Raw genomic sequence first — 12,012 nt, 5'->3', positions numbered from 1 at the left:
TTAAAGGTCACGTATCGTCTACTCTAGGGCGCAGCTCATCATCATCATCATTGGTTTATTAGCAATTTTATCAGTTCAATACACCACAAAAAATGCGATACAATGAATAGACAGGAAGATGTCGAAGCGACTTGGATTTGTCAATGGAATCGGACACCCACCTTGGCCTAGGCGTAGTAAAGAGGAGGCATGCACACTGAATGAAAGTAAAGAATACAGTATAGAAAAAGAAAGCGACAAGAAATAGGGCGGCATGTCATTGGAAGCGAGATCGATAGGTCAGTCGTGGTCCGGTAATCTTGAGGATGGACTGTATTTATTTAGTAGTAATTGCTTGTATTTCGACTTGAATGTGGACATGCTCGTCGACTGTCGGATGGCCGGCGGGATACTGTTCCACACATCAGGTCCGGCATATTTGATGGAGCGATGATCTTTTCGGTCGATCATATGATATTTGGACGACGTGGAAGCGCGTGTGTTGTACTTGTGCGCTTTTGATTCAGAGGTAAAGAAGTCATTGAAATATTCGGGGCAACGACCGCAGTGAAACTGATACATAAACTTGGCGATTTCTAGTTTCCGCATATCTTCTATGTTTAGGACGCCGAATCTCTTCAGCAGCGACTTATTGGATGGGCAGCCAGGCCCCTTTGGGGCCCTAGCTATGATTCGGAGCACTTTATGCTGTAGTTTCTGCAGTGGCTTGAGTGCAGTTTTACTGGCAGCCCCCCAACAGAGGATGCCATAATGTAACTTCGATTGGATTAAGGATTTAAAGAGTATCAGGAGAACCCATGCTGGCATGAAGCGCCCAAGGCTGTAGAACAGGCCGCACTTCGGTGATAATTTATAGTTTCTAGGGATTGAATATGACTCTTCCAGGACATGTTCGAGTCCAGTAAAACTCCGAGATATTTGGCATTATCTGTGTTGGAAACGGGCTGACCAGCGATATTAACGGTTAGGTTATTTTTTGAATTGACTGTCAGCAATTGCGATTTCGAGGCGTTTATGCAAAGGTTGTTCTGGGCCGTCCACTCATGGACTTTGGGCATTTGGTCACCAGTCAGGGCATCCAGCTCTGCCGTCGAAGATGCGGAAGAGAGGAGGTGAGTATCATCAGCGAACAGTGTGGTGTTCAATGAGGAGGTTTCAAAAATGTCGTTGACATATAAGGTGAAAAGGACCGGTCCAAGTACTGAGCCCTGGGGCACACCACAGGTCACCGGGTGAGGAGAGGACAAGGTGTCTGAGATCGCAACCATTTGTTGGCGTCCAGTGAGGTAACTTTTCATGAGCTATCAGCGCTGGAGCTTGTCTGGGTTGAAATAGTGCGCAGCTATCAGATCCGGAGCACGTCTGAGTTGAAATAGTGCGCAGCTATCAGATCCGGAGCAAGTCTGAGTGGAAATAGTGCGCAGCTATCAGATCCGGAGCAAGTCTGAGTGGAAATAGTGCGCAGCTATGAGCTCCGGAGTACGTCCGGGTTGAAATAGTGCGCAGCTATAACTATCACTGCTGTGGATATACTCAGCTATCACAGCTATCACATCCATCACCAAAAATCGCAGACATACAGGTTATTTAAAGGTCACGTATCGTTTAGGGCGCAGCTATCAGCGCTGGAGCTTGTCTGGGTTGAAATAGTGCGCAGCTATCAGCTCCGGAGCACGTCCGGGTTGAAATAGTGCGCGGGTATCAGATTCGGAGCATGTCCGGGTTGAAATAGTGCGCAGCTATCAGATCCGGAGCAAGTCTGAGTGGAAATAGTGCGCAGCTATCAGATTCGGAGCACTTCCTGGTTGAAATAGTGCGCAGCTATCAGATCCGGAGCACGTCCAGGTTGAAATAGTGCGCAGCTATCACATCCGGAGCAAGTCTGAGTGGAAATAGTGCGCAGCTATCACATCCGGAGCAAGTCTGAGTGGAAATAGTGCGCAGCTATCAGCTCCGGAGTACGTCCGGGTTGAAATAGTGCGCAGCTATCACTATCACTGCTGTGGATATACTCAGCTATCACAGCTATCACATCCATCACCAAAAATCGCAGACATACAGGTTATTTAAAGGTCACGTATCGTTTAGGGCGCAGCTATCAGCGCTGGAGCTTGTCTGGGTTGAAATAGCGCGCAGCTATCAGCTCCGGAGCACGTCCGGGTTGCAATAGTGCGCGGGTATCAGATTCGGAGCATGTCCCGGTTGAAATAGTGCGCAGCTATCAGATCCGGAGCAAGTCTGAGTGGAAATAGTGCGCAGCTATCAGATTCAGAGCACTTCCTGGTTGAAATAGTGCGCAGCTATCAGATCCGGAGCACGTCCAGGTTGAAATAGTGCGCAGCTATCACATCCGGAGCAAGTCTGAGTGGAAATAGTGCGCAGCTATCACATCCGGAGCAAGTCTGAGTGGAAATAGTGCGCAGCTATCAGCTCCGGAGTACGTTCGGGTTGAAATAGTGCGCAGCTATCACTATCACTGCTGTGGATATACTCAGCTATCACAGCTATCACATCCATCACCAAAAATCGCAGACATACAGGTTATTTAAAGGTCACGTATCGTTTAGGGCGCAGCTATCAGCGCTGGAGCTTGTCTGGGTTGAAATAGTGCGCAGCTATCAGCTCCGGAGCACGTCCGGGTTGAAATAGTGCGCGGGTATCAGATTCGGAGCATGTCCGGGTTGAAATAGTGCGCAGCTATCAGTTCCGGAGCACGTCTGGGTTCAAATAGTGCGCAGCTAGCAGCTCCGGAGAACATGTGGACTCGAATTATGCGCAGCTATCAGCACCGGAGCACTTCCGGATTCAAATTCATTCATTACATGTCATGCAAGGACTATCTTCGTGATTTTCAGTGTACAGGCGGGCAACTTTTCCAGCCGGCGGGCCGGATATAGGAAAATTAGGTACTTGGCGGGCCGGATTGCTGAATCGATACATTATTCGCCCATTTATCCACATATACAAGGAATAAACCGTATTTAACGAATGTATTTTAACGACAGCAGCGTCACTTCAGAGCCATTTCTCGCCGATAATGACGAATGCAATGTGGATTTGAGAATAGCATTGTCACACAGGCGCCGCGATGTCTGGTTCTATCTGATCAATCAACACACGGTGCAATCCCTAATTAGATTTCAAGCCGTTCGATAACCCCGGTACTGCTAATTTACAAAGATATCAATTCATTAGGGTTGAGTAAGTGACGAGATATCGTCGTTGTTCAACTTTGTGTGGCCTGATTAATCTCGATACCCAGCAAACACTCGACGTCCAGTTGACTTCCGGTGGAATAGCAGGCCGGACATCCGGTTACTTCCTGCCGTTACCTCCCTGGATTGGATTTGTCGACAACTAGAGACGTCCTGTCTGCCCTCTGAGTACGTCCACAATGACGTGCTGTGGACATGAAGCGACTCCTCACGGACGCGTGTGGCCTAGCCTGGACGTCACGTGGTTCCCTATGGACGCGCCTGACGTACTGTGGACATGGCGTCACTCCCTATGGACGCGCCTGACGTACTGTGTACATGACGCCACTCCCTAATGGACGCGCCTGACGTACTGCGTACGTGGTGCCACTCCCTATGGAAGTGTCATTCGCCCTCTTTCTCATCTCGACTCCATACCTGGTTCAACGGCTAACGGCTAACAACATGGGATACAACATCATATCAGCTCACACACTGCGTATATTGGCTGAGCGAGCAACGAAACTGGCAAAATACAAATACGATATTGGTTATTATCAACGAAGCTATACTACTATTAACGAACACACAAATGTAAAAGGCGAGAACTACTACCACTTAACACAGTCAAGGATGAAGTGAAAAATCATATTGCAACAAGTAATCACAGAAAATGTGTCACAGGGGTTCAATAAACAGCAGCTGCTAAAACCACTCAATGCTTTTTTACTTAGACTGTTTGTCATTAGCTTAAGTACATAAAAAGGTGTCGCAGGAATATAAGACACAGTAACTGCTAGGACAACTCGAAGCTAATGGAACAGTCTATGTGAAAAAAAACATTGATTGAATGAATATCAAATAGAGTTAAATAGAATGGTATCACAAGACTAAAGAAACAGCAACAATTTGAAACGAGCATGACAAAACGGGTTCAGTAAAAAGTCACAATGCAAGAATTAAATCAAAGCACCGTTTGCTGATGTTGAGTGCCTATTCTTTTTCTTCGGCAATCAGAAGTTGTTGCGCCAAAACGCTTCTTCTCGGCGCTTGTGCCTGAAATAGATACAGCAATGTCAGTGAATTCTTTACGTCGACTGCTTCCCCTCGAAGTAGTTGAACATCGCCTTGGAAAGCGCTACTTATACTTCACTACAGATTCACGTTACTTAGATGTCTACTCGAGAACTAACTACTCCTTTTCGACGAATACTACTTTTTCAAACTACTCGAGTACTTATCAACTTATATTTCTACTTCCACTTGAAATAATTGACATATCTTGAAAATCCCTACTTCTACTTCAATAGAAATTTATGATGTTACTTCTTACTTCAGCTTAACTACCAAAAACGACCACTTCTACTTCGGCTACACATGTTCGAACCATTACATGGTAAAAGAATGAAACATTACAACCACATTCACTATTTTCAAACCACTCGAGTACCTTTCAACTTCAATTTATACTGGAGTATGCTGTGATTTACGAAGTATGTTAAAACTACTCCAAGTTACTTCTACTTCCACTATAGTCCCAATGTTGAATACTTCAATTTGTTAATCGCCACTAACAGTTATATGCTAAAATCAACCGGCACCTCGACCAAGTTTACGACATCACACTAACTGCTTCCTCGAGGTAGGTTTAACACTACATATACTTCAATAGAAATGATGTATTACTTGAGAGTACTGACTACTTCAACTTCAACTAACCAACCCATGTTCGGAAGAAGCCACATTCCATTACATCAGGGGTGTCAAAGATACAAACCGCCCAGCAATTCTGTGTAGATTGAACAATGCGTGTATTATGCAGCACTTTTCTAATGTTTGAAATTTTCATAAGAAATAATTCCATTAAATAATCCCTCAACACTGCAAATGTCGAGTACGGAGAAAATTGCTTATTGTGTTGCATCACAAAAGACTCAAATGGTATCCGGCCTCGAGGGAAACCTAAATCGCCTTCTAAGGCCATGAAGAAAATTCCAACGTCCGTATTTACAATTAAATACTTTGTTTACCTCAACACATACCCAGGTTTGCCGCCATGTTCGAGTAAAACATCGGTAGCATAGAAAAATACCGGCTTGCCGACATCATATTAGAAGAGCTACTGTTTCATTGATTTTCAACTGTATTCTGCCGCTTAATCACCATATTATTGACAATTTCGTTGTTTGCTAATATAGGTGCAACTAGAATAGAACCCATATGATCCGAAATATAATTCATCTATTACACTACTGTGTTGAAAGGCCTGATAATCAAGTTTCAAATGAAAAACTATTGCACGGATTTTCAGGTAATAGTTTGGAATCACTCCATTGGTGGGGCCCGAGCGATCTGAAGCTTTTAAGTCCGGCATGCGACATCAGACGAGTTTGTCGCCACTGTGTTTCATATTTAATGAATGCGATAATACGCCCAAATCAACTTCCATCCAACTACAGAGTACTTGTTAACTTCCACTGGAAATAGGTATGACATAACCGGTAAATCGCTACTCATACTTTCAGTACAGTTTTGATATACAGTCGACTCTACTTTATTCAGTGTGGTTCCGCCCATTTTGGCCGAATTAACCACAGAATTGGTGTTGTCCGCATTAACCGGCCGGAGTATTTTAAATGCAATTTTACTTCTTTCCTGTACAAGCATTTTTGGCCGAATAAAGCGGTTACACGGTCTCTGAATTTAGCGGACACGACTTTACCTTGTAAATTGCTACTTATGCTTGGGAGGGAATCTGTGACATTACTTCTACTTGGGTACGGACACCGACTACTTTGACCCCTCCCCGGTTTCATATGAGCTCAACTGATTGATACCTTCAATTTCGGCTTTTTGACTTTTTCCGGGGCATGACGTAACAAAGAATTCACTGCTTCCTCGTAGTCCACTTGTGTTGCAGATGAATGGACTTTGCAGCAGGCAGCGGAGAAGTGATTACCTTTTCATTGATTTGCGGATTAGTTTGGTATATGGCGTACATGGATTACAAGAAATAATACATCATAGCATCGTAATGCCAGAATACACAGCATCCTGGTTGGGAACAATTATATATGCTCAAAGAAAGCGACACCAAGACCAGATCTACTTCTTTGAACGACTTACTCGACTAATTTTCAAGTTCATTCTCTATTTCCACTTGAAGTAGTCTTATCATGTCTTGTAAATCGATAGATATTTATGATGTCAGGTGTCACCTCTACTTCTACTTGGGTAACAATACTACTTTGATAGCCTATTTGAAAACAGTCATTTACAATTACATGCTATGATAATGCAACACCTAGATCAGGGGTGGCCGAACTTTTCGGCCAAAGGGCCACATGAGATTTACGAACAACTGCATGGGCCACTTTAATGTTGATGTCCTTTTTTTAATCGTCCGATAGGAGCGAACAGGATTAGGTAATGGTATAAACAGGACATATATTAATATTACTATGCATCAAATTCGATAACGAACATGTCATGAAAACACTATGTGCAAGTCCTAGCCGGGCCAAGAGCGAAATTTTATCAATGTTAATGAATGAATTCGGGCAATAATAATGTTGCATATATTGTGGGTCGCCTCTGTATACAGCTGGGCTCAATTGACCAGGACATGAATAATCAGGGCTTGTATATATATCAATAACAAAGATTTCAGTGAACATATGTCTATCATTTTGCGCAAAGGTTTCATCAACGACTATCTTTCTGCGAGTACAGGCGCGAAGTCGCATGTAGGATAATACGTTCTCACATAATTGCGAATATAGTTAGGCTCAATTTTGTAGAATGGGCGCATATTTAATTTTCATGAGAGGGAAACAATACTAAAGAAGCTAGAAATCGAGTGACAATGAATCGCGCGAAGTGTCAAGAAAAATATCAAGTCAAATAAATCTGCGACGAAATATTCTACTTCATGTTCATATACGAAAATGTGGATGGCCCTTGCCTCCGCCAATGAGTCGGAACGTATATTATCGTCATCAACATCATAAAGTTCGCGGTCAGGCTTATCATATTTTCGGTTGATCTTGCAAGCTCGCAATAAGTTACCTGCCTATTTTATTTATTGATATTACAACCAAATTCGAAAATTAACTCGCGGGACACTGAAAACCTTCTCGCGAGCGACGGGTTGGCCACTTCTGACGTAGACCAAATCTACTCTATCAAACAAAGTACTTGAGTTCTTTCAACTCCATTTCTGCTTGCACTAAAAGCAGTTTTTACATGCCTTATAGATCTCTACGTACACGTGATTAGAAATTTGATGCTTTACTTGGGTTCCAATTTTATTTCCGCTTGTAGTCTTAACACATCTTGTAAACTGCTGCTTACGCTGGAGCAGAAATTTAGGATGTTGCTTCTAGTGCTACTGGAGTACCAATACTGATATACTTTCACCTTGACTATACCTATATTCGGAAATGGTTATTGGTCACTTACGATTACACTCTAAAGAATTCGACAATTCGAGCTAATCCACTTCTTGATACTCGTGCAATTTTCAGAACTTGATTCTCTACTTCTACTTGAACACTCGGTCACTACTGCTACTTGAACTTGAGCAGGAATGTATGACGCTATGACTGATTGAGTACCAACCAAAAATTCTTCAACCACCTTCGGTTTTTGCAAATTGTATCCTAGTATTTATGTTACCTTCGTTTGCTCTCCAACTTTGATACCGGGGTATGACGCAACACTTGACATTGTTGATGAATGGATTTTGCATCCGGTGCCTGAGAATAGATTCTGATTTTGAACATTGATTTTCGGATATGATAGGTAGGATCACCATGTAACTCACAGAAAATGATATTATACAGGCACCACTTGTTCCGTGCTCTTTTCTATCGAGTTGAAGCCGATGCTGTAGTTTAGTACTTCATTATGTTGACGTTACACTGCGCACTCTATAATGCATTCTTCGTACAGTCGGCTTGACTTGGTCATCACAAATGGCAGATATTGCTGATATCTAAGAAATTGAAATAATCAGAATGGTTGTATTGAAGTCATCTGACAGTGCGCGAAACAAAAACAAACCGATGTGGGTGGAAGCATGCTGCCAATAGTACATTTACACACTAATCATTTATAAGGTTATTGTTGGCGAGAATATTGGCTACTGTGAAACACCCGGAATATGATTACATCATCAATGGTAATTCGATAATTCATTCTGATAGCCGCGATTTGCTGGGCAATATAGGCCAAACCGCGGCTCTGAGTTGAGGGTTTGATTGCGGCACATGCATTTCCTTACCTTGCAGAGGGGTTCAACCCAATTTTAAAACAATGCCTTCTATCACGTTCAAACAATATGCTTGTATATCACATCAGTTACCTTGCCGTTGACGTTACTGGACAATTTACACCGGTGCGGCTATATATACAGGGTGAATTTGGCCACGGCAAGAGCGTTTCATGTACAAAAAAGGTGCATAGTCATCAATAATGAACTTGATAATAATCAATCATGGTATCCTATCAAAGTATATAACTTGCACTTGTTCATACTCAATTACTCATAGAGGTTGTATAAGAGACAATACTATTCAGTAAATGTAATAATTTTATAAGGTTTTCAAAGGAAAAGTCAGCAGAATACTTTCAAGTTCAACAAGAGTTGTAAATTGGGAACAATCCACAATGGCGGCAACCAGTCATAAGCGCTATCAAACTAGTATAAATCATAGGGTTAGCCATGTGATCAAGCAATATATAATTGCCTCATTACATAAATTACTATATGACCACGCAAATACACAAGATATTTTTATCAATATCTTGAGGAACATTCAGTCTACCGACCAGCAAAGCATTGCTATTGGAATGAATCAGCAAATCGGTGTTTATCGCGTTTCAATCATATTCGTATTCACATTCACAGTATGGCGTATCTGCATTCGAAGAAATAATGAGGCGCAGCAAACAATTTAATGTTCTACCATACATCGATATTGAACACAAACTATCAACGAAAAAGGAGAAGCTAAATTACGCTCACAAGAAATGTATACGGTATAGTTAGGTCTATTTACGCATCATTCTAAAGATTAGAACTCTTACCATTTCAAACTGTTTCTCTGTTGGAGCGGTTCAGGTAGAGTTTCTGAATCAACAACACTAACCACAGACATCAACTCTTCTGTTTTTGCTTCGTACAGATTCTCAATCTAATCAATGACTGTTTTGTCTGCGTCCATTATCTCTAAGAACCTCGTCGCATCAGTCACACAGACATCAACTCAGATTCAAATGTCAGATGCACGCGCCGTCGCGCTAGACTGCGCAGGTAACACGTGACGGAGAAGGAAGAAGGCTGTCTGGTTTGAAGATGTCTGTCTGGTTTTCACGATAGGGCCGCGATTGTAGAATGTAGAGACGTGCTATGTGCTACAAATAGTCATGGCGTATCATCCTTAGTAAATCGCGTTGTGATACCGCCACTTGCATCACAATTTCACATTGATGCGCACATTTGTTCCAGTATTTCGCTATATCGGGATATATATTCAGAACACGTGTTTCGCCATGATGTGCACACTGCACAATTGTGCAGTTGTGCACGCTTATGGGTCCAGCTATATGCCTCTTTATAATTCAGCAATTTATTCAAATCAATACAACGCAGGATTGCGATATATTTTCATAAAACCAGTACACTGATAAATGGCTATAAGCCTATATGTCTTACGATTTCGTCCGCGATGTGCATGGGGAAGAATAACAAGCCAGCTGGACCCCATGAAAGCGATATCCAAGTAGGGGCATCCTGATGAACTCCTATGTACGTGGCATCCAGGTGACATACTACTATGACATCCTCTGGAATATTCATTGGTGATGCGAATAGGAATATTCTAAAAATTTCTTCCACTGGAAGTCATCTGGAGTTACATAACTGGACGTCCAGTTTGTGACAAACTGAGCAAGTCCTCAGTAACTAACCGTGGGAGGTGGGATGGGTTGGAACAATTGTGGACATACCAGTAAATCCATGGGATATCGGGTGTTTGCTGGGTATTGAATTCATGGGGTCCGCGTCCTCTACGAAATTTGAAAAGCGGCCCGCAACCCGTTTTGAGTTGGCGATCACTGGTATAAGCGGTGTCTTACTGGGGTTACCGTTACCATACGTCCTCTTTTAAGATATTTGTCCTCTTTTTTGACTTTTTTGGAAGTGTCGTCGGAGGACCATCATATGTCCTCTTTTTTGAGATTTTCCTCTTTTTTGAGAATTTTTGTTAAATATATGGCGAAATCGACTGAGAGACAGTAAATTAGCACTGAAGTAACGCTCCAGCGGCTATTTCGGGATATGAGCCGGAAAGTTGACCTTCTTTTAGTCAACCAATTGATAATGTAAAAGGAAAAACTGTATTTTGGGCGCTGAGAGAGAAAGTTGACCTTTCTTTGATTTAGCCAACCGACCACGAAGTGGGAAAAATTGACCATTCTTCGATATTTTCCTCTGGTTTTGCAAGTCTGAAATTTTGAAAAAGTGTCATCTTTTCAGATTTCCAAAACATGGTAACCCTACGTCTTGCAAAAGCCTAGAAGTGTGTCGTGCTACAATTCGGCGGTTACGGAATGAAAAATAAGAAATATCAGCCTGGTGTAAATGACCATTGTATAGTCGACAAACACCATGATTACCACAAACGACATTAGAGTTGAGTACATTGTAAATGACGATAACGCAAGTCTTCTCGCTTCGACGTAAGCTCCACTCTCGCACGTTGCGCATGCGCGCACACGTATATCATAACACTGTGCTCTTCAACCGGGGTTGTCGTACACCCTAGGGTGTACCAGAATTTGCAAAGGGTGTACCACTCGGATGGGGTGTACAGGGGTGTACCAGATCCGAATTACAATGAGCCGATGGCTAGCTATCACAAAGGCAGGTTTATGGGTCAGTCAGTATACCTATACATACTGTATAGTATACAGGTTAGGGATGGTGTGAACGTGAGGTTCACGTTCGCGTTCTGTGTGTGAACCTCGGAAATTTTGAGGTTCGCGTTCACAACAGAACCTTGGTAGGTTCTGCACTGTGAACATTTTTCTTACATTACAATTTTAACTTCATTATAACATCTTTGGTTCACATTTATTGCATTTCAACTGCGAACCACTCTATGCATGGCACTGGCAGCAAAAACAATCAACACTAAACGAGCAATTCGAGCATGCACCTTGACAATCTCAAAAATTTTACTTGCCTTGTTACAAAATTTTGCTCGAAATATCCAGCTTTCCGTTTGTGAATACACTACATGTAGTCAGCGAATGACGCTCATTCAACCAATCAGTGAGATTGATATCGTTTTATGATGTAAAAATATAGAAGGCGTACGGCTCAATCTTGACTTCATATGTTTACTGCATCATAATAAGCAAATCCGTGCAATTAGGGTGTTGGCTATTGCTGTATAACTTCTTAATGGGGTAATATCGGTAGCAAGTATAGAAACCTGTTTTGCACTCTGCTCAATATCCGTGTATATTGTCCGGTCTGGCCAAGACCGTTTAGGCGTAAGCTTGTATTCCCTGGCAAGTCCTCATCGAAATTGTTGGCAAAGCGACAGAAGTTATTGAATTTATGGCATTATAATATCATTTGATTGCCTCAGTTGATATATTTAGCGACGTTTAAAACGTCAATACATACTTCGGCATTGTGGCATTATGTGACACGAGTCGTCGCTAGGTATTGTGTACATTACTACAGGCTATCACTTCATTGAAATATAGGGTTGAAATTAGCAATATGGCGTCACATCAGTGTTGG

At 42.3% G+C, this 12,012-nt stretch overlaps 1 long non-coding RNA gene across 1 annotated transcript; it reads right to left on the bottom strand.

Annotated features, from left to right (window-relative positions):
- Positions 1 to 3,996: 3,996 nt before the first annotated feature.
- Positions 3,997 to 9,861, bottom strand: LOC145456270 (uncharacterized). Its single transcript, XR_013920551.1, has 5 exons — positions 9,285 to 9,861; positions 8,020 to 8,190; positions 7,872 to 7,951; positions 6,032 to 6,153; positions 3,997 to 4,250 (listed from the first exon to the last, which is right to left on the bottom strand). It is a non-coding gene; the product is annotated as an uncharacterized LOC145456270 (long non-coding RNA).
- Positions 9,862 to 12,012: the final 2,151 nt, after the last annotated feature.

The sequence above is a fragment of the Botryllus schlosseri genome, chromosome 14 (genome assembly GCF_051294905.1).
Source record: "Botryllus schlosseri isolate E-star chromosome 14, Bs_hap1, whole genome shotgun sequence".
NCBI lineage: Eukaryota > Metazoa > Chordata > Ascidiacea > Stolidobranchia > Styelidae > Botryllus > Botryllus schlosseri.
Note: the sequence above shows the minus strand (reverse complement) of the source record. Positions and strands in the feature narration are given on the sequence as shown.